The following is a 23,871-nucleotide window of genomic DNA, read 5'->3' on the forward strand; positions in this document are numbered from 1 at the left end:
ATAGCCCTGCTGACACCTTGATTTCAGACCTCTAGACTCCTGAAATATAAGAGAATAATTTCTTTCTTGTTTTAAGCCACCCAGTTTGTGGTGCTTTATTACAGCAGCCCAAGAAAATGAATTCACATACACACACACACACACACACACACAGATGCATGCACACACTTCACAGGGAAAGACTTGGAAGGCAAGACGTAGGAATAGGAATTTGTATATGGCAGTTCAAAAAGATTTATTTTTAAAAATCAACACATACTTTGAGAATAATAAATTACAATTGGCTATAAACATCTTGATTTTTAACATGAATATAAATACAGAAGGGCATCATACATGCATTAAATAATGATACACATCTGGCTATTTAAGGAACCAGAATGGTTTAAAAACAAAGTCAAGCTCTTCCCTTTGAAGGAAAGCACTACAGAGCCCTGATTCCCTAACTACCTCAGCTAATCCCAAAAGAGGCCATCCAGTAATGAGATCAATTTCTTGTACAAATATTTTCATTCCTCATTGTCACTATGAGATCTTTGGTTTCAGGCTCCATCCTCTTCCATCCAGATTTCTATAATCGCCTCTCTACTGATCTTACCTCTTTCAAACCATCCTGCTCACTACCACATGATGGTTACTGTATAAAGTGACTCAATGGCCCCTATTTGCATACATCTACACTTCTTAAACCATGTCCAAAGGAACACTCAGTAGGAAATAGAGATAGTGAAAAATTGTGTCTCAAAAAAAATTAGAGTTCTTTACTGACTCAGTGTCTGTAATATGCCAATGTCTGTGGCAAAATTCCAAGGGGAAAGGTTAATGAACAATGTTTTCCAAACATGTTGAACCATGGAGCCCTTTTTAGTCAAATCTCATGGGACTAGATTCCACATAAGATTTTAAAAGAATATATCCCTAAGGTATTAGTTTATCAAATTAATCTAAATAGCACAAACTCTTACTACCCAGGTTATTTAATTATTCCACAAAGAGTGATTAACCCAAAACTGGTAGGTGTCAGAATTTGGAGATTTAACCAAAACAGAGCTACATCTTTATTCTAAATGAAAGATAACTTTACTAAAAGAGATATAGTAGGGATCCCTGGGTGGCACAGCGGTTTGGCGCCTGCCTTTGGCCCAGGGCGCGATCCTGGAGACCCGGGATCGAATCCCACATCAGGCTCCCGGTGCATGGAGCCTGCTTCTCCCTCCGCCTGTGTCTCTGCCTCTCTCTCTCTCTCTCTGTGACTATCATAAATAAATAAAAAATTAAAAAAATAATAATAATTTCTCTTAAAAAAAAAAAAAGAGATATAGTAGATAGGCCAGCAGTGTCAAGAATTTTGCCCTTGGAGTCATTCATCCATTTACTCCTTTATTATTCATTTAGCAAATACTTATATTAGGCCCAGTTCTTGATTCTAGATATGCAATGGAGAACAGAAGACATATGGTCTGAACTTCTAGAGAATACAGTTGAGTGGGCAAAGCAGACAAATTAAAATACAGATTAAAATATAAGTAGGATAATTGAGAAAACTAGGTAATCACATCAGAGGACGCACCTCACACAACTTTGGATTGGAGGTTGGGGGATTTCCCAAGAAAAGTGGCATCTACATTGAGCATGGAAGGGGGAATGGGAGGGAACAAACAGAAAAAGGTTGGAGAAAGGGTATCAAATCCCCTTGGTCTCAACTCACTTCTAAGCTCATAGATACTCCCAAAGTGGTATTAATAACAGGTTATACCTCCACTATAAACTCAATAACTGCTATCTCTCCTAGGAGACTGAGAGGATTTTTGGAACAGTCCTTAGAGGGAAATAGTTTTATAATCAATAAGTGAAGTCTGCCATAGAGGAGGGGCAGAACCATGTACTTGTCCAACCTACTCAAAATGTTTCACATTTTCTTTGCAATGGGTCCAAGAGGTATGGAACTAACAGAAACTATCTCAGATTTAGGATTCTGAGATAAAGAAAAGTTAAGAACCTGCAAAGCAAAATATAGCTAGTTAGTGGCAGATCTACACTAAACTAAGTTTTTTTGGCTGCCTGTTCAAGCTTTGGCCTACCACCCCATGATAGAATTATTAGAGATGAACTCATTCAAAAAATAGTCATGAAGCAGCTACTATGTTGTGGAACTGCTTTAAGTATTGGGGATCAAAACTTCTCTACTCTGATGGAGCTAACAGAGTACAGCAGGATAAGGAACTTGGAATTGCCAGGTGTGGAATAACAGGATTCTAGTTCATGAATAGTAGCTGAGGAAGGCCTCATGGAGAAGATGATATTTGAACAGACCTAAAGAAAGTATGGAATTAAGCCATGCGAATATCCAAAGGAAGCTCAATCCTGGCACAGGAAGCCCTTAGGGCAAGAGTGTTGGGTTTCTCAGAAAAGGCAGGGAGGCCCCAGTGTCAGAAGCCAAGTGAGCTGGGAAGACTCTTAGGAAATGAGGTCAGAGAGTAACAGGAGGCCAGAGGATAAAGGGCATTAATAGGTCTTGGTAAGGACTTTGGAAATTGACACTAAGTGAAGTTGGAAGTCACTGGAAGGTAGGGGTAAAGGAATTACATGATTTGATTACAGCTTTAGAAAGTTCACTCTGGCCAATGAGTAGAGTGCATAAAGACACAAAAACATCAGATATGAGGTTATTGTAATAATGCAGGCAAAACATGGCAGATGGCAGCAATTAAGGGAATAAGAAGTGGCCAAATTCTGGATGTATTCAGCTAACTTCTTATGAATTGGATGTGAGATATGAAAGAAAGTAGAAAAGACTCTTAAGTTTTAAGCCTGATCTACTGGAAAACTGGAGGTGCCATTTTTTTGGACCAAAGGAATATGGGGTGGGAGACCAGTTCATGTATTATGTTAAAAAGCTAAGAGTGTAATGTTAAAAAGCTAAGAGAAAAAGAAAGTCATCTATATGTTTGCAAATAGACAGACTTACACCATTTAATTGTAACTACAGGTTATATGAAAAAGAACTAAATAAAAGCAATCAATAAAAACAAAGGGCATAGCCTGATTACAATGCTAACCTCTTACAATGGCTACAAAATACTGTTTTGAGGTCCTATTTAGATATCAAAGTATATATCTTTGTTAACCATTCACATATGTAATCATATTGTACAGATACAAAAAGAGTAATATACATTACTTCAAATTCTGACCTTTAAATATCAAGGGAAGTCAGTGGTTTTCTTGCTAAAAAGGTAAAGCTCTATACATAGTAAGTGTAGATTTCACCAGCACTCAGTATGCCTCTTAAATAAATCTTCTCCTCTTTAGACACCAAACCTGCAAACATAAAATTTATCATAAACCACTTTGGGTTTAGCAAAATTTGTCTTCAGGGTAAGCAGCGGGTGTGTGGAGGCTGGTGGTGGTGCTCTGTTTAAAGTACATCTAAAGACCTTGTCCTTCTCTCAGTCCCTAGAAGTTGACTTGGAAATCGATCCCATAGGGTTTAGTAAAAGATTGGTTTAGTGCATTGTGTCCAAAAGGTCATTTCCAACTCACTCACTTAGCCTATGCCCAGGTGTCTCACATTGCCCACATATGTGAAGGAGATCCATGGGCCTCTGCCCGTGTTACAGATTAGCTAATTTGTTCACTGGGTCCTTAGAGCAGTAATAAGATTGACCAGAAGCAGGAAAGAAGGAAGGTAATGCAAACAAAGGGAAACCAAAGAGGTCAGAGAGACTTACAATGAAAAACAAGATGGGGGTAGTTAAGGCAAGAGTTTTCCTACCCCACAAGATCAATCCCAGTGCCCCATCTGTGAATGGACACATTTATCTGCTTCTTTGGTCATAATGAAAATAAGTTTGCAGTAATATGCAGGGGGGAATGGACAAAATAGTATTTTGAATATGTAATCATTATTTCAGCTGTTACTGGTTTCAGATTGAAGAAGAATCTATTAATCCCTAAGATTTATAATGTGATTTTTAAAAAAGCTTCCATGTTTCAGAGAAATGACATCTATTATGTAACTATTCTAGTAATCAAATCCTCTAGAATACAGTATAATTATTTCCTATATGGGTCATATGATTACGACTTAAAAGAATTATAGTAATGTCATTGTCATTATCTTATCTCAGATGACCAAGAGAGGGTAGGATATTGATTCACTATTGCCAGCAATTAATTCATCTGTGATGGAATATAAACTCCGCTTCAGCATTTTGACTTTAATGTCTCTTTCTTCAGTAGCAAATAAGCATATTTATGCTGAAGTTCCTTTTCTCTTTCCTGCTGTCACTGAACATCTTCCTGTAGACACTCTAGCCTCAAAGGTAGAGGAGTATCTTCTTGTTTCTCAGCTTCTTCAAAAGTGCTTAACTCCAAGTAAGCCAGCTCAGTGTGGTCCCACAAGTTATTCAATTGTTCCCTATAAGTTCCATAGTAAAAGAGCACATTTTTAAATCTTTTCCATTTTATTTAACATGATGGTAAGGCAAACATATGGCATGGGTGGGATTGGGAAAGCAAGAAAAAGAGGAAATGTTCAATTCTCATTGTGTAAAAGGATCATGAAGGTCACCTAGTCTGTGTCCAATGATACAAACAAGTGATTTTGCAGCCTCTGCAGGAATGTATGTCTGAATGTGAAGCTTGCATCTGCCAAAGGCAGCCATTCTCACTCAGGAAAGCTCTCATTATTCAAAAGGCTGACTGCGGGGTCATATGGGTTCACACTTACAAATGGCACATGATGAAAAGTATGGCAGGGGCGTGGCAATTGGGTTTGCTATCTACCAGAGGCAGGGCTTTCACATCCATCTGTTGTCTATTAAACCCTTTCCCAGAGAATTACCTGGGCTTCTCAAGAGATGGAATGTGGAAGGAAATTCAAGAGCTCAAACTCCTCAAAATATTCACAGGCTCATCCAGCTCACCAAACCCATCATCTCTGGGGAAAAAAATGTGACCAAATTTCAAAGTGCATATTCTTATGATGCTTCAATCTTATTTTAGGTGAGACAGGGTACTGTTTTATACCTACAGGTATTGGACTGTAAGGATTCTTATATGGTTTAAGAAGTAGACTAAAATAGAGGCAACTGATATACCTATTCTATGTTTGTATTGGTTTCCAGAATCTGGGTGGCTGTTAGACTACAGGATAACCAGAATAACTGGTCCAAGATTTTAGGAATTGAAGCTATGTGTATGCCTCTTGATTTGCCTCTGCCAGTATGATTAAATTCTCCAAAGTGAGAAGCAGGGTTAAGTGAAATAATCAGTATGGCAGTGGTATTGGCCAATCACAACAGTTTCAGCTGTGACCAACCAGTCATTGAACTGAAGCAAACCCTCTGAACCTCGTCCTTGAGACAAAAGGCTCTGTGTGATTTACTCTCTAGCTGCTGTGCCCTGCTCTCATCACCAAGAACAAGGCACTGATTTCATGTAGGAAGACTTCCAACACCTTAAAAGTACTAAGAAAGAAAACAATAAATAATTGTGTTTACGTCTGTTCTGTGTTTAGAGGACAAGGAGGAAGAGGACTAGGAGCTAAAATTACCAAGCACCTACCATGTTCTAGATCATACTGACTCTTCACAAAAATACTATGACAGAAGTATCATCACTCCAGGGTAAGAGGAACTACATGTCTTATAATACGATGAAATTTTAGTTCAAACAGGTCTACTGCTATTGTGCTGGTTCCTACCACCTTTATTTTATTTAATATTACAACTGCATTTTGAATAAGAGTCTGAAAAGCTTCAAACTGCATCTTAGGTCTGAATTTCCATAAACATGGAAATAAACATTTTTATGCTTTCCTTTCATGGGAAAATACGTTTGTTGACTATATGTAAATTAACTGGGTTATGCTTTAAGTATTTTAAAAATTAGGTTACTGAAACATGCTTATTGTTGAACATTTCAAAACTGAAAATATGTTTTAAAAAATAGAAATCCCATGTAACATGAAATAATTTGTATGATTTGTATATTTATATATCATATATGCATATAAAAATATATTTGTGTTGTTTCAAAATATGTATATACGTATATCTCATATAACTTTTCATCCTACTTTTTCATTTTAGTTTATAGCATGGATTTTTCCTACATCATTAGTTTTTGAAAACATTTTAATAGCTTCACAATATCTCCATGAGTTATTAAATCATCATTTAACAATGCTCTTCAGTTGGCCATATGGACTTTTCCCAGAAATCTGGTATAAGAATAACATAAACATTCTTTGATTATACATCTTTGTATTTATCTCTGGTATATTTCTAGGCACAATTTCTCTATGAATATTTGCTAGTTCAGCAAGTATATAATACTGAAGTTTTATTATACATATTTGCTAAACTGCTTTCCAGAATTATGAGGCTTCTTTCTCCATCTTTCCCAGAATCTAGTATAATTTATTGAAACTTTCTGAAAAGTCCTACTCCTCAAAAGAGAAACTAGTTTTCAAATTATTTGAATTTAAAAAGAAAAAAAATGCTATTTACTGATTTTTCCATTTTGATGTTACCCTCTATATTAATATGCTAAGATTTTTTAAAAGCCACATGTATTTCTTTTATTGGTTAAAATATTTAAAATATATTTTCCAAGCCTGTCACTTCTAACTTTATTTATTGTGATTTTTAAATGTTTACTATAGTTTGTGCCTTACCAAAGTTTGCTTCATTGTTTCTTCTTGCTTTTGCATAAATATTTCAAATTATTCTTTTATGGTATCTAGACTTCATGATTGCTTTGAGAATCTTTTCTCTTTTCAAGACTATACAATTATTCTATATTTTCCTCTAAACATTTATAATTTTATTATATGAATTTTTAATCCATCTATATTTTATATAGCTAAGTAAGCTAAAAAATCTACATTTATTTCAATCCCATTTGTTGACCAGCCTTTTTTTTCTTTATAAATTTATTTTTTATTGGTGTTCAATTTGCCAACATATAGAATAACACCCAGTGCTCATCCCATCAAGTGCCCCCCTCAGTGCCCATCACCCAGTCACCCCCACCCCCCGCCCACCTCCCCTTCCACCACCCCTAGTTCATTTCCCAGAGTTAGGAGTCTCTCATGTTCTGTCTCCCTTTCTGATATTTCCCACTCACCTTTTCTCCTTTCCCCTTTATTCCCTTTCACTCTCCTTTATATTCCCCAAATGAATGAGACCATACAATGTCCTTCTCTGATAGACTTATTTCACTCAGCATAATACCCTCCAGTTCCATCCACATCGAAGCAAATGGTGGGTATTTGTCGTTTCTAATCAGCCTATCTTTCCTCATGGATTTGAAATATCAGATTTATCAAATTCTTAAATACATCTATATTGCATATATGCATATAAATATTATTTTCTATATATGTATACGTACATATGTACACATACTCTCTCATATTATCAGAGAGTGGCCCCTATTAGGCCAATACACCAACAGAATTTGTGAAAAATTATTATAAAACAATATATTGACATTTACCTTTCACCTTTTGATAACTTGGTGAATGACCATAAAGTCTATGACTTATAACAATAGTTTTTATGAGGCATAAACTTGAACTGTGTGAGCTATGAATTTAGCAAGCAGCAGTGAATCCTTTATGACAATAACTAACATCCCAGCTTTCTGATGTAACTTCTTGGGCTGTTTGTGTTTTGTTATTTTGTTTCTGGTTTGGTTTTTTGCAGGGGGGATTTTGTTGTTGTTGCTTGTCATCATGTTCATGATAATTCTATGGAAAAGGTCCCTGAACATTACTAATATTTGGAACAAAAGTGAAAAGATACATATGAGGCAATCAAAGAAATCAATTTCTTATTCAGAAAGTAGGAATACTAATTACTTTAGTTACAGACTTCTAAAGAGTTTAAAATACTAAAGGCTTTGGTTCTATCTGGATGAATTTTACAAAGGACAATATATGGTACAATTGTGGTCATTAATTTGGAAGAATTGAGGAATGCCTGGGTAGCTCAGTCACTTGAGCAATGACTCTGGGTTTTGGCTCAGGTCATGATCTCAGGGTCATGGGATTGAGCCCCATGTCAGGATCCACGCTTGGCACAGAATTTGCCTAAAGATTTCTCTCCCTCTCACTCTCTTCCTCCTCCTCTCTATCTCTCTCTCTCTCTGTCTGTCAAATAAACAAATCTAAAAAAAAAAATTGAAAGAATCAAGAGAGGGTATCAGGATCTATGTATGCACTGTATATACCAAGAGTTTATTCTGGCACTTCATACATTTGGTTTAATTTTCAGCAAATGGTTTGATTGTAGAAGAGTATTTGTTTTTCAAAGATTCTGGTTGCTTCATCAAAGTACAGTAAGAAATTAGAAAACATGGAAACATCTGTGAAGGAAAAGAAACTTAAATTGACTATTAGATTTGTAAACTGTAATCTACCAAATGAAAATAAGCCACATAAGAACACTTTTTTGTAAACCAATAACATTCAAAAACATCTTGAAACCCATAAATATCCCCCTATTTTAGCAATTATGCCTTAATTTTTTATGTCTCTGCCTTCAACTAGATAATAAGTAAGATCCTTGAATGAAGGGAACTTACTCTTTCATGTTTATATCTTGAGTACCTGACACACAGAAGATACTCAGTACATGTTTTAGAAATAGATAAATGCCCGTTTTCTGCTCTGGAGTCCAAATACTTGCTCCCAGTAACCCTTAAACAATCACTTTTTTACTACTAAGAATCATTTGTTGTAATGGATGCCTTGGGGCATTGTCCAGAAACACCTTTGGGACTGAAGTGCTCATACTTTTGGTTACCAAGAGTGTTAACTGTTTTTAACACATAGGGAGACCCTCTCTGGCAACTATGCTCTATTGAAAAGATCTGCCTCACTCAGGTTTTTGCCCGCCTACCCTAACCCCCCACCCCAGGACAGCCTTCATCCAGTTATTGTCAAGACAAGGCTATAGTCCTCCTTGTCTTAAGGGTCATCCCAGCTCCAGGTGGAAATTGTACTGCAACTACTTTGAGGTTCAGCCTTTCCTATTTTCCAGGCATGCTTCTCTCTCCAACTATATTATTCCCTAGAGCACTCCCCAGAAAACCTCCTATGTAATATTAACTGCCTCAAATTCTATTCCCTGGAACCTACTCTAAAACACTTGTGGAGCTTTATAAAAATATAGATTTCTTTGACTACAGCCTTAGCCACATTTTTCTAGATAGGTCTCCTATGGCAATGGAGACAAAAGCAAAAATAAACTACCAGACTACACAAAATTAAAAGGTTTTGCACAGAAAACGTAACAATCAAAAACCAAAAAGGCAACCTACTGAATGGGAGAAGATATTTGTAAATTATATATCCAATAAGGAGTTAATATCCAAAATATATAAAGGACTGAAACAATTCAACACCAAAAAATCCAATTAACAATGGGCAGAGGAGCTGAATAGACATTGTTCCAAAGACGACAGATACCAAACAGACACATGAAAAGATGTTCAACTTCACTAATCATCAAGGAAATGCAAATCAAAATGCAGTGAGATATCATGTTACACCTGTCAGAATAGCTATAATCAAATGGACAAGAAAACAAGTGTTGGTGAGGATGTGGAGGAAAGCAATTCCTTATGCACTGTGTGAGAATGTAAATTGGTGCAGCCACTATGGAAAACAGTATGGAGATTCCTCAAAGAATTAAAGGCAGAAATATCTATGATCCAGTAATTCCCCTACTGGGTATTTAACCAAATAAAACAAAAACATTATTTGAAAAGATATATATGCACCAATATGCTTATTGTAGCATTATTTATAACAGTTAAGATACAGAAACAACCCAAGTGTCCATCAATAGATGAATAAAAGAAGGTGTGGTGTGTGTATACACATATGTGTGTATGTATGTATACATACATGCATGCATATATACAGTGGAATATTACTCAGCCATAAAAAAGCATGAGATCTTAACCATTTGTGACAGAGACATAGAGACTATATCCTAAGTAAAATAAGCGAAACAAAGACAAATACCATAAGATTTCACTTACATGTGGAATCTAAAAAGCAAAACAAACAGACTCCAAAATACAGAGAACAAATTGATGGCTGCCAGATATGCAGCGGGTGACAGGATGGATGAAATAGATAAATGGGATTAAGAGGTCCAAACTTTCAGTGATAAAATAAATACATCATGGAGATGGAAAAATACAGCATAGGGAATATAATCAACAACATTGTAATAACTGTGTTTGGTGACATGATGACTATACTCACCACGGTGAGCACTGAGTAATGTACAGAATTATTGAATCAATATGTGGTATACCTGAAATTAATATAATACTGTGTATTAGTATTTCAATAAAAATAGATTTCTAGACCTCATTTTTTGATCTACTAAAATTGATTTTTAAAGCATGTGAATTTTAGTTTTGTAAGTTATATGCCAAAAGTTTGCCTTATAAAGTTTCTCTTTCCATTAAAATACCAGCCTGTTGTTTCACTTCCAGAGAAATTTCAGGCCTGAGGACTAATTGCTAAGTGGTTGTTGACCTTTTTAAAAAGTCTTGATCTTATAACACTTCTCAGCTAATGTCTTCTTTTAGTATCTTTCATCTAAATTGGGCACATAAAAGTTTGTCATTTCTTATATTTGCTTAGGCAGACATCTATTAATAGGTGATTACAAAGCTGTGCCCTCTAATTTGTACCAATAAGACCTTTTTCAAGGCAAATAATTCATTAGAACCATTGGAAAAGGAATTAGGCTCAACATAAACAGTACTCTATGGTCTACAATGAAGACTCCATCTACATGTGTTGTAATCCCCAAATCCTGTTTCTAACTCTGTCACTATTATCTTTCAAATAAAGGCAAGGAAATAGGTCTGATCATCAATACTGCAATTTTGTGATTCTCCTTAGTCATCTCTTTGTCTCTTAAATAATAGCTGTGGTGACCACACGTGTCACCTGTGTAATAAGACATTTTATAAAACCATCCATGTGATGGAAATCTCTTCATTCCAAATAACTGTATAAAACTGTAAAATAACTGTATAAAATACAAAGTCCGAGAGCAAATATTTTTATTTGCAAAAATTCTTTAAAAATAAACCTATTGGGCCAACAGTTGCAAATAAATTAATTAAATAAGCACCTTTCTGCCCGCCCCCCTTTGGCTGTTTTGATTTCAATGAGCTTTCTACTTTCAGCCCGTTTCTGCAATATAAAGAGATTGGCTCTGGAATATAACTAGCAAAAATAAAAAGAAAGATGAGAATTTTACATTGAGACTGGGAATTTGTGTGCCAAGATTCAATCTGTGGTGCCTGGAAAAGTGCTGAGACCTCAAAACTTTGAAAAATTTGTTTTTGAACAGAAATGCTGACACCACTTATCTGTATCAATTCAGCTCTGAATTGTGTGGGTGCAGTGTGCTGCTTTCACTACTTGAGACATTCTGCCTAACTGTGAGGCAGGCAAACAACAGAAAATTGTTTCTGCGACTGTATTCTCGGACATTACCTGGGAACACATGCAAAGACATGTTCTCAGTGTCATGGGAAGAAATAGGAGTCAATCACCTAAATGGCTTAAGTAAATGCAATCCCCTAACACTACCACGGTACTATAATCCCTCCAAATTTGGAACTATTTTCTAATTGGACAATCACCTAGAGAAAGGCTGGCAAACTATCACCTCAGGCCAAATCCACATCTTTTTATATAGCCTGTAAGTTAACACTGATTGTTACATTTTGAAATGATTGTGGGGTGGTGGGTGAGGGAGTCAAAAGAAGAAGATTTCATGATATGTTTCACAAAATTCCATTTCTATCTATAAATAAAGTTTTATTGGAATATAGCCATATTAATTTATGTACTGTCTAGGGATGCTTTCATACTACAATGGCAGAGTACAGTGGTAGCAGCAAAGACCTCTGTCCTACAAAACATAAAATATCTACTATCGGGCCTTTTACACAAAAAGCTGGCCAACCCCTGACCTAAAACATTGCAATTTACAAGGCTTTTTGATATGCATCAAATTTAATCCAGTGGAGAGCATTATGTCTATTCTACAAAGGAAAATAAAAAGAAACGGCTTGTCCAAGGTTATACAGCCAGTATGGAGAGTTACTCATATTCTTTCACATTATCACAAAGCTTCTCTACAAATAAGTGTTATAAATCTTTAGTAATAGTCATTAGTATTTGGTTTGTAAAAATGTTGCCATCTTTTCATTTCTCAAAACCATAATCAAAAGTAATTGCTTAAAGCCCAGCACTTTAGAGTATTTTGGTGGTGAAGGGCCAAGGATTAAACTCTTGAAAAGCATATTTTCCCTGACAACATTAACTAACAGACTTGTCACTCAAAAGACAAACAGAAGTTTCTCCCTTCAATTGCCCAGATACTCCAATGCAATGGAGGAGAATCCTGAACATGTCATCTTTCTTTCTCTTGGACTCCTTAATATTTCTCATGCAGATATAGCAGATCTTTCTGACAAGGTCAAATTCTTCTGAAATTGAGTTACTAAAGCAATTTTGTACATTTTCTCTGAACATGCCATTGGCCTTGGCCTAAAAATACTATTCAAGCAAAAAAAATAGTTTCATCTTTTCCACTAGGTTTTCCCTCCACATTTTGCACTTGAATAACTACAGAATTTATATTTTTAATCTTCATACCTTTCTTCTTTTTATATGTGTATACATATGAGAGAGAGAATATAACAATTATCAATTGATAACCTTATTAAATGCTTCATAAATACAAGGAGTAGGTAACATTCTACTAAGAATAATGGCCAAGTAAATACTTAAATCCAGGAAGAATGAGTTTTAGCCCCTGCTTGACCACTAAATATAGGACTTTGGGAAACTCCCTGGACCTCCCTATCTATTTCTTCACCCATATGATAAGAGAGACCACATGACCTTTATGGGCCATTCCTGTTTAAAATTCTCATTAACTCTGAATATGTGTTACATTGTCATTTAAGCCAAGCCTCAATTTCACTATTTCTAAATCAGAGATAAGACCTATGACACAGGTGGTTAATTAAAGTAAGAAAGTACTTAGAGGACATAGCACGCAGTGTTCCAAAGATGATAATATGATACCCCTGTGTTATAGATCGTTTCACTCATGATAAGCAGTTAAAGAAGAGGCTAGAAAGCAAGTATCAGACAGAAAGTGAAAATGGTATTTTTTTTCTTTTTTAAGTTACTCAAATTCATGACAAACTTCTACTTGGTAAACAGGACTATTCTTGCCCTGCTCACATTGAGGCAGGTAAGATCCCAAGCCCTGGCCGGCTCTTCTCTGTCCTCCTCACTCATCTTTGTACAGACCAAGAGCATGAATTGAACTGTGGTCCTTCCATACTCAAAAGAATGAGAAAGGCGCTCGAATACACTACCACTTTTCATAGTGAAATATCTTATTTGATAGCTTATGAAATAATCTCTATTATATATTCTTTTATAAACTCAAGTTGTTTCCAGTTTCATTAAAACAAGCTCTGCCTCAAGACTACAATTTATAATCTTAAAATTTATTAAGTATGACTTCTCAATTGTCATGAGTATTTTCATATTTTGATTTAAAAGATCCTAATTTGAATTTTTTCAATGCTATGACTTTATTACAGTTACCAAAGTAGTTTACATTTCTTTTTTATATTTTATTTATTTGAGAGAGAGAGTTTTGAGTGTACAAGCAGGGGGAAGGACAGATGGAGAAAGAGAAGCAGACTTCCTGCTGAGCACAGAGCCCAACATGGGGCTCAATCCCAAGACCCTGGAATCATGACATGAGCCAAAGGCAGACACAACCAACTGAGCCACGAGGCGCCCCCCAAAATAGTTTACATTTAAACTGATCAATCACACCTCAGAGACAGCTTAGCACCATCACATTAACCTTTAAAAAGTTAACATTTCTTAACTGATAACAACAAAACATAGGGATATATAGCAGAAGCACCTGATATTGAACCAAAAGCTCTTTAGTTCTTTTCTAATCTCTTTCCATAAAGTCATATTGTTTGTGGGTTAAGTCTCTTATTCTGTATGTCTGATTATTTCTCTGAATGCACGGTCAACAATACCAGTCTTGGTAATGTTCTTAGATTCAACATTTAAGGTTACAATGGATTAAATTGAATACCCTCATCAGGATTTAAATATAATTGGATGAAGCCAAGGCTTGATTAAAAGTAAATGAAAATACGGGAAGTACTTAAGAACAATTAACCTATTTCTTAGGCTCATTTATCCATTTATTCATACTACGCATTTGCAAGCAATACTACCACAGACCCTGGAGACTCTATGCCCACTATCAAGGGACAGTGAACCAACAGGATTAATAGAGGATGATAAGTGCTGGGAAGGAAATGTGCCCCTGTTTATGGGAGTACAGATGAGAGGCATGTGGATTAGACACTTGGGACGTGACAACATTATCTAGTGTTAAAGAACCAGGAAAAAAAATAGTTATATAAGGGGAAGGAGATAAAGAGAGATTTGAGGTTGAAAAAATGCACATGGAAAATCACAATGGTATATACTACAACACAAATGACTAAAACTAGGTAGTCACAGGAGGAGTATGCAGTATTTTGGGAAAGTGACCAGAGATAAAAATGTCAGGCCACAAAGAGCCGTATTTGCCATGCTAATGAGCTTGAGCTTCAACCTGAAAGCTCTGGGAACCCAGTGAAAGATTTAAGCCGGGGAATGACTACTCAGGTTTGACATTATGAAAGATATAAAGACAAGTTTGATTTGGGATAAGTAATGAATGGGGAGAGACTTGAGGAAGGTAGACAATTTAAGAGTCTAGTGCAGTAACGCAGACAGTAAACTGTGAGTTCATGTAGGAAGAACCCTGGTGGAAGGACAGAGAAGCAGCAAGGAAATGTGGTGCTTTATTAGAAATAAAGAGTGAGTGAATGAGAAAAATTTAGAACAACTCCTGGACTGAGGATATGGACAACGGCATGGATTATGACACTATGCACTATAAAGGGGTGCATAGAAGAAACATTATTGATCACTTTTTATTTTTGCTATAAAAGGAATTTATTACATATAAGGAATTTCACTTATAGGAAGGACTTACTTTCTTAGTTTTCAAAAAAGTTCTAAAGAGCAAGAATACTAGACAATAAACACAGAAAATATAGGCAAAGATGGCATTGTGAAAAATGTTCACATCTGCCCATATAGAATAAACAGCATCATGAGTTTTGGGGTGAAAACGAGACAAAGTTAGAAAGGAAATTCAATGCTTGATTTTCAATGTTCAAAAAAAAATGAAGAGGAGTAAAGAAAGGTATACTACAACTCCCAGAAAAAATAGAAAATTTTTCAGACAGAAAGAGTCAAGGAAATAGGATGATTTGATAAGAAGTGGTACTGTCACACAAGAAACTATTTCAAAGGTTAAAAAAAAAACGCAAATGATCATTTTTAAAAATATTTTATGAAACTATCAAGATTTGACTACTTAAATGCATAGGGGGAGGTCAGATAATTTAGGAATTACATCTATATTTAGATCTAAAAGCTATCAAAATGAAAAATGGTAGCATAATTTCACTTTGTTGAAAGCAGCTGCAAATGTTCATACACAGCATTACAATATCCTATAGAAAGAGTAGCTCAGATCTAATGCTTTGGTTATAATAAACAAATTTGCAATTAGGAGACATTTTTAGTCCTATACAAGTATGCAGAAACAAAGCCAGAATTCACTTTTCAAGAAAAAAAAATTGGCAAAGTTTCCTAAACAGAAGCCCCACTTACACCAAATCTGGTACTGTTGGGTGCCAGACATCCACAGCAGGCACAGACGGTGGAGCTCCTATTGCTTGCTTCACAGATTGCTGTCTGGTTACAATTTCTAGTCATATGTGATTCGATGGAGCAGAGAAAACCCCCTGGCTTTCCTCTATTAGTTCTGCATCCATAGCTCCATCCATCAAAAACAAAAGTAATTGCCCACAAAAATTAAGCCCAGGTATGCCTCTACTTATCCATGTAGCATACCTTTACTCCTATGCAAAGTTAAAGGAATGATTTGATTTACAAGTTGTCAAGCAAGCACAGGTTAAATAAGGCTGATGAGTCAAGAAGCATTCTCAGTGTCATCCCTGCATCTAACTTCCAAAAGCTCTACATCTTTCCTTCCTTCCTTGATTTCTACCCTGAAATGAAAGGAAGTTTCATTTCTTGAATTAGGGGCCAAAACCATTATCACTGCATTGTCTCTTTCAGGGTGGGGGTGGGGAGCGTTTACATGAGATCAATTAATCATTCACACACCCATTCAAACATTTGTATCATGCACCTACTGGATGTTCGGTGCTATGCCATCACCAGCAATAGAAAAGTAAGCATGGCATGTTTGAAAGCTTACAGAAACATCTAATATGGAAAGATGGTTATATATTTAAAATATAATCTGATAGATGCTATAACAGAGATATGAGCAAAGTGTTAAAAATCCAGAAGGAAGAAACTAGAAATGGTGATCTTTTATTAACCATGCATTTTTTAAAAGCCCCTTCTTCCATCAAACATAGAAACAAGGACATTTCAGATGGCTTTTTGATAGTACAATGTGTATTTACTCCACAATTTACAATTTCGAAGAGGATTAAGGAAAAGCTAAGGCTCTTGTCTCCCTACTGAATCATACTCTTTCTCCTACTGAATTATGCCAAAAATCAGAACTTTACAAAAAAAAAAACACCAAATCCTGTATTCACTTAAAAATTTTAACACCAGAGACTCGACATACACACACACTTCATATAGTAGTCTCTGCACATAAATTTCCATTTATTCTTATCTTGACATACACCATGCAGGACCAGTGCCCCAGAAGAGGGTATACCCTCCTTTATATCAATATTTACTGAAAATTATGCTCAATTTACCTTTAAAAAGGTGAGAGGGGAACAGTGAAAGCACTACAAATGGAAACTTTCTAAAAAGTGTGGCAATTTTAGATTTTCAAAGATCTATATTTAGGAGTTCTAAGATTAGGGTTGACCAACAAAACATCACTTTCCCTCATCTCTAACTTCAGGACTTACTTCTTTCCCACATGTCTATCTTGACAAATTGTTTGGGGGTCATGTAGCTTCTAAATTATTTTTAAAAATGGAAACAGAGTTTCAGATAAGAGAAGCAGAACTAGCAGTTACCTTCTATACCTAATTTTCTGAATATTTCTCACCTCACTTAAAATGACACTTCAGAGCAATTGACCATAAGATTAAATTAACAATCTCATTTGTTTGCTTTTTAAAGATTCATTTATTTGAGAGAGAGGAAGAGTACAAGTGGGAGGGTCAGAGGGAGAGGGGATCTCAAGCCAACTCCATGCTGAGCACAGAGCCAGACACAGGGCTCCATCTCACCAGCCTGAGATCATAACCTGAGCTGAAATCAAGAGTTGGATGCTAAACTGACTGAGCCACCCAAGCCCCTCAACAATCTTGTTTTAAAACATTATAGACATTTTTATTTCTATGACAGAAAAAGCCCTAGCACGTTAACCAAATGAAAATATTAAAAGAATATATGTCTAAAACTATGTGAAGGGCAGGTTCCAATATAAAAATCCATTTGATCAAGATTCACTTTCAGAGGGGAATAAAGACCAAGAGCATTGTGGTTGTGTTAAAAACAAACAGTTCTAATATTTTTAGAGGTGGACATGGAAATATTTACAGATGCCGTGATATAATCTGGACTCTTGCTTCAATATAATATTGGGAGAGATGAGGTGGAATTACAGACAAAATCAGTTTGGCCATAATTTGATCATTAACTGAAGCCAGGCAATGGTACATCAAGATTAATTATATGAGTCTGAATATTATTTTGTGAATACTTTTTAAAAAAGCAAAATAGGGATGCCTGGGTGGCTCAGCGGTTGAGTGTCTGCCTTCAGCTCAAGGCGTGATTCCAGGATCCGAGATGAAGTCCCGCATTGCGTTCCCTGAGAGAAGCCTGCTTCTCCCTCTGCCTAGGTCTCTGCCTCTCTCTCTCTCTCTCTCTCTCTCTCTCTCTCTGTGTGTGTGTGTGTGTGTGTGTGTGTCTCATGAATAAATAAATAAATATTTTTTAAAAATAAAAATAAACAAAAACAAAATAAATGGTCACCTAGCAGACTATCAGGGGAAATGAATCAAAACCAGGACATCATTTGCATGAGGAATATTTCACATTCACATCATATTTATTTCTTAGAACACCTGTGCATTAGCCAAGGACATTAGGTACCACTGATAGGGATATCCAAATAATATCCTCACACAGATACACACGTAGCATCTTTTCCCTAATAACTAGTGCTTTCCAAACATACTATTACATTTAACAAGAACCCACAATAAAACACTCTCAATCCTCACATACATATATTTAAGAATAATATCACTGTAGAAATATTTTCCCTTGTTAGAGATGGTTTTGCTTTTACTCATTGACTCTCTTTTTCTTGATCTAGACTAAGCATTCTGAAAGTATACCACCTCCATAGGAAAGGTTTTAGTTCTTGAAATTTTATAGCTACCTATATAAAAGGTGCCAGTTGAGTACTTCTTAAGTTTTGTTTCTACTGGCATTATTTGTGAGTATCAAGAGATAAAATATATACATATATATAACAATTGTGTACAAAGACTTTATCACAGAAAAATGATAGATGTGGTTGGTGCACAAAATCCTGCTGCAAACATACTGATTTACTTAGGAGTGAGTAGTGTTTGTGGCACTGAATGTTTTCTGCTATAAAGCATGAAGCAGCTTAGGCTTTTAACCACTTTGAGCAACCATGAGTGCATTAAAGGATTCATAAAAGAAGCACGCCTGATAGAAAGGAAACTACCTTCCACACAACCTATATACCCACCTAGTCTAGTTGTACATATTATTTGAAGTATATACTAAGGCAAGACAGGATGTAGAATTCTCATTTACAATGTCTACATCATTCTTTCCACATTAAGTGATAAAAGAAAGTAAAAGCGAACAATTTCAAATAAGAAATGTAGAACTAGCAGTTACCTTTTTAACAAGTTTCATTTTCTGAGTATTTCACTTCTCCCAAAAAATGATTCTATGCAGCAAATATCCATTAAAGAATGTAAACAATCTTGTTTTTAAGATGCTAGAGAAATTTTTATTTCTCTGATAGGAAAAATCTAACATGTTAACCAAACTAGAATACAAACAGATGTCTAAATCTAGATGGGGATCCCTGGGTGGCGCAGCGGTTTAGCGTCTGCCTTTGGCCCAGGGCATGATCCTGGAGACCCAGGATCGAATCCCACATGGGGCTCCCAGTGCATGGAGCCTGCTTCTCCCTCTGCCTATGTCTCTGCCTCTCTCTCTCTCTCTCTCTGTGTGTGTGTGTGTGTGTGTGTGTGACTATCATAAATAAATAAAAATTTTAAAAATAAATAAATAAATCTAGACACACACACACACACACACACACAGGACTCAAAAAGGCATTAATCACAACATAAAGTACAGTAACCATGGCAATCTGTTTCCAAAGTGGTAAATCCCAACCAGGGTTTTTCAACAATTTAGGGTATTCCCAGGTATCTCACATATTGCTACAAAAATAATTCAGCCCTGGTGGCTCAGCAGTTTAGTGCCGCCTTCAGCCAGGGTGGGATCCTAGAGACCTGGGATTGAGTCCCATGTCGGGCTCCTTGCATGGGACCTGCTTCTCCCTCTGCCTGTGTCTCTGCCTTTCTCTCTCTCTCTCTCTCTCTCTCTGTCTCTCTCTCTCTCTCTCTCTCTTGTTTCTCATGCATAAGTGAATGAAATCTTTAAAAAAAAAAATATAACAGTAACAACATAAATGTCACTTGATTTTCCTTACACTATGTTGCAGCACTTCAGAGGGGGGTTGAAATGACAAAAAAAAGGGAGGAGCATCACTAAAAATCAAATTAAGTGTTTTGAATTTTCAAAAATTTTAAATCACTTTTTGGGCAAATAAATATGAAGCTGTGGATAGCATTGGATAATGTGACTTGTTCTCACAAAAGTGTATGTGCCCAGGGACTTCAACTGAGCTTCTCCTTTGCAGATTAGAGCAGGGATTTCCAAGTGGTAGACACTGATCATCAGTGCTCTTCTCATGTGTCCTGTCAATTTCTCTTCCCTCTGAGGCTCCCATACCTTCCCAAATATCAACATTTATTTTCCTTCACACCTTTCCTTTAAGAAACTTAGAATGATAGAACAAAAATAACATACATGGGGAAAAGAAAGTTGCAACTTTTACTATGAGTTTGGCTACAAACTACCAGTATACGTTGAATAAGTATGTTCAGTGCTCAGAACTTTATTTTCTTTAATCCAAAAAATAAAGAGACTGAACTAAAGGTTCCAGCTCTAACATTTTCTAAATATGTAAATCAGGCATAACTTCTTGTAAATTACAGAACTGATATTGATGTATAATTTTCATCTCATGGTGTCACTGATTAAAGCTGCCACTTCTCATGACTTTGCCCTAAAGATTGTGTATTTTTGATGACACGTTACTCTCTGTAGAAAACCCAAAAGATTCCACCAAAAAAATTGCTAGAATTGATATGCAAATTCAGCAAAGTCATAGGATATAAAATCAACAGAGAAATACGTTGCATTTCTATATGCCAATAATGAAGAAGCAAAAAGAGAAACTAAGGAACTGATCCCATTTACAATTGCACTAAAACCTATAAGATATATAGGAAATAAACCTAGCCAAAGAGGCAAAAGATCTGTTCTCTGAAAACCACAGAACACTTAAGAAATTAAAGAAGACACAAAGAAATAGAAAAATATCCCATGCTCATGGATTGGAAGAACAAAAAGTTAAAATATCTATACTATCCAACGTAATCTACAAATTTAATAAAATCCCTATCAAAATACCACCACAGCATTCTTCACAGAGCTAGAACAAACAATCCTACTATCTGTATGGAATCACAAAAGACCCTGAATAGCCAAAGCAATCTAAAAAAAAAAAAAAAGAAAAAAGCTGGAGGCATCAAATTCCAGACGTCAAGCTATATCACAAAGCTGTAGTCATCAAGAGAGTATGGTATGGTACTGGCATAAAAACAGACATATAGATCAATGGAATAGAATAGAGAACCCAGAAATGGACCCTCAACTCTATGGTCACCTACTCTTCAACAAAGCAGGAAGAAATATCCAGTGGAAAAAAAACCGTCTCTTCAACATATAGTGTTGGGAAAACTGGACAGCAATGAGCAGAATAATGAACTGGACCAGTTTCTTATGCCATACACAAAAATAAATTCAAAATTGATCAAAGACCTAAGTGTAAGACAGGACCATCAAAATCCTAGAGGAGAAAATAGACAGCAACCTTTTTGACATCAGCCATAGCAACTTCTTACCAGACACATCACCAGAGGCAAAAGAAAAAAAGCAAAACTGAACTACAGAGAAATGACCAAGATAAAAAGTTTCTGCAGAGCAAAGGAAACAGTGAATAAAACTAAAAGGCAGCCTATAGAATGGGAGAAGACATTTACAAATGACATATCTGATAAAGGGTCGGTATTCAAAATATATGAAGAATTTATCAAACTGGGGACACCTGGGTGGCTCAGCAGCTGGGTGCCTGACTTGGGCTCAGGTCAAGATCCTGAGATCCAGGATCGAGTCCCATATCAGTCTCCCTGTGAGGAGCCTGCTTCTCCCTCTGCCTATGTCTCTACCTTTCTCTCTCTCAGTCTGTGTCTCTCATGAATAAATAAATAATTCTTTAAAAATTAAGAATTCAGGGCAGCCCAGGTGGCTCAGTGGTTTAGCGCCGCCTTCAGCCTAGAGCGTGATCCTGGGGTCCCGGGATCGAGTCCCAAGTCAGGCTCCCTGCATGGAACCTGCTTCTCCCTCTGCCTGTGTCTCTGCCTCCCCCACCCCCTGTCTCTCATGAATAAATAAATAAAATCTTAAAAAAAAGAATTTACCAAACTCAGCACCCAAAAAACAAATAGTTCAGTTTAGAAATGGTCAGAAGGGTGACATGTGGGTGGCTGAGTAGTTGAGTGTCTGCCTTCAGCTCAGGGCGTGATCCTGGGATCCGCGATAGAGTCCTAGCAAGAAGCCTGCTTCTCCCTCTGCCTGTGTCTCTACCTGTGTGTGTGTGCTTCATGAATAAATAAATAAAATCTTTTTTAAAAAATGTTCAGAAGATATGAATACATTTTTCCAAAGAAGATATCCAGATGGCCAACAGACACATAAAAAGATGCTCAACATCACTCATTATCAGGGAAATACAAATCAAAACCATGAGCAAATACCACCTCACATCTATCAGAATGGCTAAAATTAACAATTTAGGAAACAGATGTTGCAAGGATGTGGACATGGGAAACTCTCTTACACTACTGGTAGGAATGCAAACTACTACAGCCATTCTGGGAAACAGTATGAAGGTTCCTCAAAAAGTCAAAAATCTAAATACCCTATGACCCAGCAATTGCACTACTAAGAATTTACCCAAAGGATACAAAAATACTGATTCAAAGGGGCACATGCACTCCAATGTTTATAGCAGCATTATCAACAATAGCCAAATGGAAAGAGACCAAAAGTCTATTGACAAATGAGTAAATAAAGAGGTGGTACACACACACACACACACACACACACACACACACAATGGAATATTACCCAGCCATCAAAAAGAATGAAATCTTCCCATTTTCAATGACCTGGATGGAGCTGGAGTATACTATGCTAGGCAAAATAAGTCAGTCGGAGAAAGAAACACTGTACGATTTCACTCATACGTGGAATTTATGAAACAGATGAACATATGGGAAGAAAAGAGAGAGAGAAGCAAACCGTAACAGACAATTAACAATAGAGAACAAACAGGATTTTTAGAGGGAGGTGAGTGGGGAATGGGCTAAATGGGTGATGGGTATTAAGGAGTGCACTTTTTGGGATGAGCACTGGGTGTTGTATGTAAGTGATGAATCACTAAATTCTACTCTGAAGCCAGCATCACACTATAAGTTAACTAGAATTGAGATAAAAAAAATTTGAAAAAAAAACTAAGGCTCTACATTTTTTAAAATTTTATGTGGTTAGACAATAGTCTAAATATTTCTAAGAAACTCTCCTAACTTATTAAAAGTATACAGAGAAAAAGCTAGAACTAAGGGAAACAAGTATTTATTTCAACAAGGGCAATATATGGTACTAAGTTAAATTCTGACAATTTATAAGTGAAGGGAAATTCAACAGTTTAAACGTTATTCTTTATAACCTTTCTCTGAAAAGGAATGTCTGAAGGATACCAAGGCAACATGACAAAGCAACTTTGAAATCCTTAGAAGGTAATTTCCATTAGGCACATATTGTTTACAACCAGCTAACATATCGTATAATCAAGTTACACTTCTGAGGGAAAAATGATCACATTTTGTCTCTATCAATTAAGAGGAGAGGGATAAAAGAGCAATATAGAAATTAACATATGTAATGTGTGATTGTGACTTGGAAAGAATATTTCACCTAAAAAAAAAAGAAAAAAGAAAAACTATTAGGGACACCCGGGTGGCTCAAAGTTCTGCCTTTGGCTCAGGGCGTGATCCTGGAGTCCTGGGATCAAGTCCCTCATCTATGTCTATGTCTCTGTCTATGTCTCTGCCTCTCTCTCTCTCTCTCTCTCTCGAATAAAGAAATAAAATCTAAAAAAAAAAAAATTAAAAGAAAGTTCACTAGAGAGTAAACACAATATGAAAAATCACCACCACACAAGAGGAACT

At 36.2% G+C, this 23,871-nt stretch overlaps 1 protein-coding gene and 1 long non-coding RNA gene across 7 annotated transcripts in view; one reads left to right on the plus strand and one right to left on the minus strand.

The window, feature by feature from the left end:
• The window catches only part of NRG1 (neuregulin 1), a 1,080,326-nt gene that overhangs the window by 975,419 nt on the left and 81,036 nt on the right, over positions 1 to 23,871 (minus strand). The window lies entirely within an intron of this gene.
• The window catches only part of LOC112916111 (uncharacterized), an 81,875-nt gene continuing 63,479 nt past the window's right edge, over positions 5,476 to 23,871 (plus strand). The window contains exon 1 of the long non-coding RNA XR_012002568.1: positions 5,476 to 5,630. This is a non-coding gene — a long non-coding RNA (uncharacterized lncRNA). The remainder of the gene's footprint in view (positions 5,631 to 23,871) is intronic.

This window comes from Vulpes vulpes, chromosome 7, assembly GCF_048418805.1.
Source record: "Vulpes vulpes isolate BD-2025 chromosome 7, VulVul3, whole genome shotgun sequence".
In the NCBI taxonomy this organism is placed as follows: Eukaryota; Metazoa; Chordata; class Mammalia; order Carnivora; family Canidae; genus Vulpes; species Vulpes vulpes.